At 50.9% G+C, this 6000-nt stretch overlaps 1 protein-coding gene across 1 annotated transcript in view; it reads right to left on the reverse strand.

The window, feature by feature from the left end:
* The window catches only part of LOC135503849 (FYVE, RhoGEF and PH domain-containing protein 1-like), a 140838-nt gene that overhangs the window by 22246 nt on the left and 112592 nt on the right, over positions 1 to 6000 (reverse strand). The window lies entirely within an intron of this gene.

Below are 6000 nucleotides of genomic sequence, written 5' to 3' on the forward strand. Positions count from 1 at the left end.
GGACAATCATTTGTTTTTCAACAGGACAATGACATGCTCAGCATGTGGGAACTCTTTCAAGTCTGTTGGAAAAGCATTCCTCATTAAACTGGTTGAGAGAATGCCAAGAGTGTGCAAAGCTGTCATCAAGGCAAATGGTGGCAACTTTGACGAATCTAAAAATCTAAAAATAATTTTTATTTGTTTAACACTTTTTTGTTTACTACATGATTCCATATGTGTTATTTCATAGTTTTGATGTCTTCACTATTATTATTCAATGTAGAAAATAGTAAAAAATAAAGAAAAACCCTTGAATGAGTAGGTGTGTCCAAACTTTTGACTGGTACTGTATATTTATATATACATATACTTTTTTTCATTGTTGTACATGAAAGACTGTAAAATCTTTTCCCTAAGTATTCCCACGGATAACAGAGAGACATGTGATCGTATCCAAATGTAAGTGACGTTTTAAATGATTTTGTTTAGTCAAATACTATATCTGTTTGGGCTACCAATAATTTCTAATTATGTTCCTGGCCCGTGACCATCCACTCATGGAAAAATAGACCCGTGGCTGATCCCTGGGCTGTAGGGGATGCTGGAGTTCAGGGTTACGCTGGGGTTAGAGGCTAGGGGATAGGGGTTAGGGGTTACGCTGGGGTTAGAGGCTAGGGGGTAGGGGTTAGGGGTTATGTTGGGGTTAGAGGCTAGGGGATGCTGGAGTTCAGGGTCACGCTGGGGTTAGAGGCTAGGGGATGCTGGAGTTCAGGGTTACGCTGGGGTTAGAGGCTAGGGGGTAGGGGTTAGGGGTTATGTTGGGGTTAGAGGCTAGGGGATGCTGGAGTTCAGGGTCACGCTGGGGTTAGAGGCTAGGGGGTAGGGGTTAGGGGTTATGTTGGGGTTAGAGGCTAGGGGATGCTGGAGTTCAGGGTCACGCTGGGGTTAGAGGCTAGGGGATGCTGGAGTTCAGGGTTACGCTGGGGTTAGAGGCTAGGGGATGCTGGAGTTCAGGGTTACGCTGGGGTTAGAGGCTAGGGGATGCTGGAGTTCAGGGTTAGGCTGGGGTTAGAGGCTAGGGGATAGGGGTTAGGGGTTATGTTGGGGTTAGAGGCTAGGGGATGCTGGAGTTCAGGGTTACGCTGGGGTTAGAGGCTAGGGGTTAGGGGTTAGGGGTTATGTTGGGGTTAGAGACTAGGGGATGCTGGAGTTCAGGGTTACGCTGGGGTTAGAGGCTAGGGGTTAGGGGTTAGGGGTTATGTTGGGGTTAGAGACTAGGGGATGCTGGAGTTCAGGGTTACGCTGGGGTTAGAGGCTAGGGGATAGGGGTTAGGGGTTACGCTGGGGTTAGAGGCTAGGGGATAGGGGTTAGGGGTTATGTTGGGGTTAGAGACTAGGGGATGCTGGAGTTCAGGGTTACGCTGGGGTTAGAGGATAGGGGATAGGGGTTAGGGGTTACGCTGGGGTTAGAGGCTAGGGGATAGGGGTTATGTTGGGGTTAGAGACTAGGGGATAGGGGTTATGTTGGGGTTAGAGGCTAGGGGATGCTGGAGTTCAGGGTTACGCTGGGGTTAGAGGCTAGGGGTTAGGGGTTAGGGGTTACGCTGGGGTTAGAGGCTAGGGGATGCTGGAGTTCAGGGTTACGCTGGGGTTAGAGGCTAGGGGTTAGGGGTTAGGGGTTACGCTGGGGTTAGAGGCTAGGGGTTAGGGGTTATGTTGGGGTTAGAGACTAGGGGATAGGTGGTAGGCTGGGATTAGAGGCTAGAGGGTAGGGGTTATGCTGGGGTTAGAGGCTAGGGGATAGGGGTTAGGGGTTATGTTGGGGTTAGAGACTAGGGGGTAGGTGGTAGGCTGGGGTTAGAGGCTAGGGGATAGGGGTTAGGGGTTATGTTGGGGTTAGAGACTAGGGGGTAGGTGGTAGGCTGGGGTCAGAGACTAGGGGATAGGTGGCAGGCTGGGGTTAGAGACTAGGGGATAGGTGGCAGGCTGGGGTTAGAGGCTAGGGGATAGGGGTTAGGGGTTATGTTGGGGTTAGAGACTAGGGGATAGGTGGTAGGCTGGGATTAGAGGCTAGAGGGTAGGGGTTATGCTGGGGTTAAAGGCTAGGGGGTAGGTGGTAGGCTGGGGTCAGAGACTAGGGGATAGGTGGTAGGCTGGGGTTAGAGACTAGAGGGTAGGGGTTATGCTGGGATTAGAGGCTAGAGGGTAGGGGTTATGCTGGGATTAGAGGCTAGGGGATAGGTGGTAGGCTGGGGTTAGAGACTAGGGGATAGGTGGTAGGCTGGGATTAGAGACTAGGGGATAGGTGGTAGGCTGGGATTAGAGGCTAGAGGGTAGGGGTTATGCTGGGATTAGAGGCTAGGGGATAGGTGGTAGGCTGGGGTCAGAGACTAGGGGATAGGTGGCAGGCTGGGGTTAGAGACTAGGGGATAGGGGTTATGCTGGGATTAGAGACTAGAGGGTAGGGGTTATGCTGGGGTTAGAGACTAGGGGGTAGGTGGTAGGCTGGGGTTAGAGACTAGGGGGTAGGTGGTAGGCTGGGGTTAGAGACTAGAGGGTAGGGGTTATGCTGGGATTAGAGACTAGAGGGTAGGGGTTATGCTGGGATTAGAGGGTAGAGGGTAGGGGTTATGCTGGGATTAGAGGCTAGGGGATAGGTGGTAGGCTGGGATTAGAGACTAGAGGGTAGGGGTTATGCTGGGATTAGAGACTAGAGGGTAGGGGTTATGCTGGGATTAGAGACTAGAGGGTAGGGGTTATGCTGGGATTAGAGACTAGAGGGTAGGGGTTATGCTGGGATTAGAGGGTAGAGGGTAGGGGTTATGCTGGGATTAGAGGCTAGGGGATAGGTGGTAGGCTGGGATTAGAGACTAGGGGGTAGGGGTTATGCTGGGATTAGAGGCTAGAGGGTAGGGGTTATGCTGGGATTAGAGGCTAGGGGATAGGTGGTAGGCTGGGGTCAGAGACTAGGGGGTAGGGGTTATGCTGGGATTAGAGACTAGAGGGTAGGGGTTATGCTGGGATTAGAGACTAGAGGGTAGGGGTTATGCTGGGATTAGAGGCTAGGGGATAGGTGGTAGGCTGGGGTTAGAGACTAGGGGATAGGTGGTAGGCTGGGGTCAGAGACTAGGGGGTAGGTGGTAGGCTGGGGTCAGAGACTAGAGAAAGGGTTTAGGGGTTATGCTGGGATTAGAGACTAGAGGGTAGGGGTTATGCTGGGATTAGAGGCTAGGGGATAGGTGGTAGGCTGGGGTTAGAGACTAGGGGGTAGGTGGTAGGCTGGGGTCAGAGACTAGGGGATAGGTGGTAGGCTGGGATTAGAGGCTAGGGGATAGGTGGTAGGCTGGGGTCAGAGACTAGGGGATAGGTGGTAGGCTGGGGTCAGAGACTAGAGAAAGGGTTTAGGGGTTATGTTGGGGTTAGAGGGGGTAGGGTTAGGGGTTATACTGGGGTTATAGGCTATGGGGTAGGGGTTATGCTGGGGTTATAGGCTATGGGGTAGGGGTTATGCTGGGGTTATAGGCTATGGGTTAGGGGTTATACTGGGGTTATAGGCTATGGGGTAGGGGTTATGCTGGGGTTATAGGCTATGGGGTAGGGGTTATGCTGGGGTTATAGGCTATGGGGTAGGGGTTATGCTGGTGTTATAGGCTATGGGGTAGGGGTTATACTGGGGTTATAGGCTATGGGGTAGGGGTTATGCTGGGATTATAGGCTATGGGGTAGGGGTTATGCTGGGGTTATAGGCTATGGGGTAGGGGTTATGCTGGGGTTATAGGCTATGGGGTAGGGGTTATGCTGGTGTTATAGGCTATGGGGTAGGGGTTATACTGGGGTTATAGGCTATGGGGTAGGGGTTATGCTGGGGTTATAGGCTATGGGGTAGGGGTTATGCTGGGGTTATAGGCTATGGGGTAGGGGTTATGCTGGGGTTATAGGCTATGGGGTAGGGGTTATGCTGGGGTTATAGGCTATGGGTTAGGGGTTATGCTGGGGTTATAGGCTATGGGTTAGGGGTTATACTGGGGTTATAGGCTATGGGTTAGGGGTTATGCTGGGGTTATAGGCTATGGGGTAGGGGTTATGCTGGGGTTATAGGCTATGGGGTAGGGGTTATAGGGGGTAGGGGTTATACTGGGGTTATAGGCTATGGGGTAGGGGTTATGCTGGGGTTATAGGCTATGGGGTGGGGGTTATGCTGGGGTTATAGGCTATGGGGTAGGGGTTATGCTGGGGTTATAGGCTATGGGGTAGGGGTTATGCTGGGGTTATAGGCTATGGGGTAGGGGTTATGCTGGGGTTATAGGCTATGGGGTGGGGGTTATGCTGGGGTTATAGGCTATGGGGTAGGGGTTATGCTGGGGTTATAGGCTATGGGGTAGGGGTTATGCTGGGGTTATAGGCTATGGGTTAGGGGTTATGCTGGGGTTATAGGCTATGGGGTAGGGGTTATGCTGGGGTTATAGGCTATGGGGTAGGGGTTATGCTGGGGTTATAGGCTATGGGGTAGGGGTTATGCTGATTAAAAATTATGCTGGGGTTATAGGCTATGGGGTAGGGGTTATGCTGATTAAAAATTATGCTGGGGTTATAGGCTATGGGGTAGGGGTTATGCTGGGGTTATATGCTATGGGGTAGGGGTTATGCTGGGGTTATAGGCTATGGGGTAGGGGTTATGCTGGGGTTATAGGCTATGGGGTAGGGGTTATGCTGGGGTTATAGGCTATGGGGTAGGGGTTATACTGGGGTTATAGGCTATGGGTTAGGGGTTGTGCTGGGGTTACAGATTATACTGGGGTTATAGGCTATGGGTTAGGGGTTATGCTGGGGTTACAGATTATACTGGGGTTATAGGCTATGGGTTAGGGGTTATGCTGGGGTTACAGATTATACTGGGGTTATAGGCTATGGGTTAGGGGTTGTGCTGGGGTTACAGATTATACTGGGGTTATAGGCTATGGGTTAGGGGTTGTGCTGGGGTTACAGATTATACTGGGGTTATAGGCTAGGGGGTAGGGGTTGTGCTGGAGTTACAGATTATACTGGGGTTATAGGCTATGGGGTAGGGGTTGTGCTGGGGTTACAGATTATACTGGGGTTATAGGCTATGGGGTAGGGGTTGTGCTGGGGTTACAGATTATACTGGGGTTATAGGCTATGGGTTAGGGGTTGTGCTGGGGTTATAGGCTATGGGTTAGGGGTTGTGCTGGGGTTATAGGCTATGGGTTAGGGGTTATGCTGTGGTTATAGGCTATGGGTTAGGGGTTATGCTGGGGTTATAGGCTATGGGGTAGGGGTTATGCTGGGGTTATAGGCTATGGGGTAGGGGTTATGCTGGGGTTATAGGCTATGGGGTAGGGGTTATGCTGGGGTTATAGGCTATGGGGTAGGGGTTATGCTGGGTTATAGGCTATGGGGTAGGGGTTATGCTGGGGTTATAGGCTATGGGGTAGGGGTTATGCTGGGGTTATAGGCTATGGGGTAGGGGTTATGCTGGGGTTATAGGCTATGGGGCGGCAGGGTAGCCTAGTGGTTAGAGAGTTGGACTAGTAACCGAAAGGTTGCAAGTTCAAATCCCGGAGCTGACAAGGTACAAACCTGTCATTCTGCCCCTGAACAGGCAGTTAACCCACTGTGCCTAGGCCGTCATTGAAAATAAGTATTTGTCCTTAACTGACTTGCCTAGTAATAAATATATATATAATATAGGTAAAATTAAAAAATTTTAATTAAAATGGGTTACAGATTTTGCTGGGGTTACAGATTTTGCTGGGGTTACAGATTATGATGGGGTTATAGGCTATGGGGTAGGGGTTATGCTGGGGTTATAGGCTATGGGGTAGGGGTTGTGCTGGGGTTACAGGTTATGCTGGGGTTACAGATTATACTGGGGTTATAGGCTATGGGTTAGGGGTTATGTTGGAGTTACAGATTATACTGGGGTTATAGGCTATGGGTTAGGGGTTATGTTGGAGTTACAGATTATACTGGGGTTATAGGCTATGGGTTAGGGGTTAT

Source organism: Oncorhynchus masou, chromosome 18 (genome assembly GCF_036934945.1).
Source record: "Oncorhynchus masou masou isolate Uvic2021 chromosome 18, UVic_Omas_1.1, whole genome shotgun sequence".
Classification (NCBI taxonomy): Eukaryota; Metazoa; Chordata; class Actinopteri; order Salmoniformes; family Salmonidae; genus Oncorhynchus; species Oncorhynchus masou.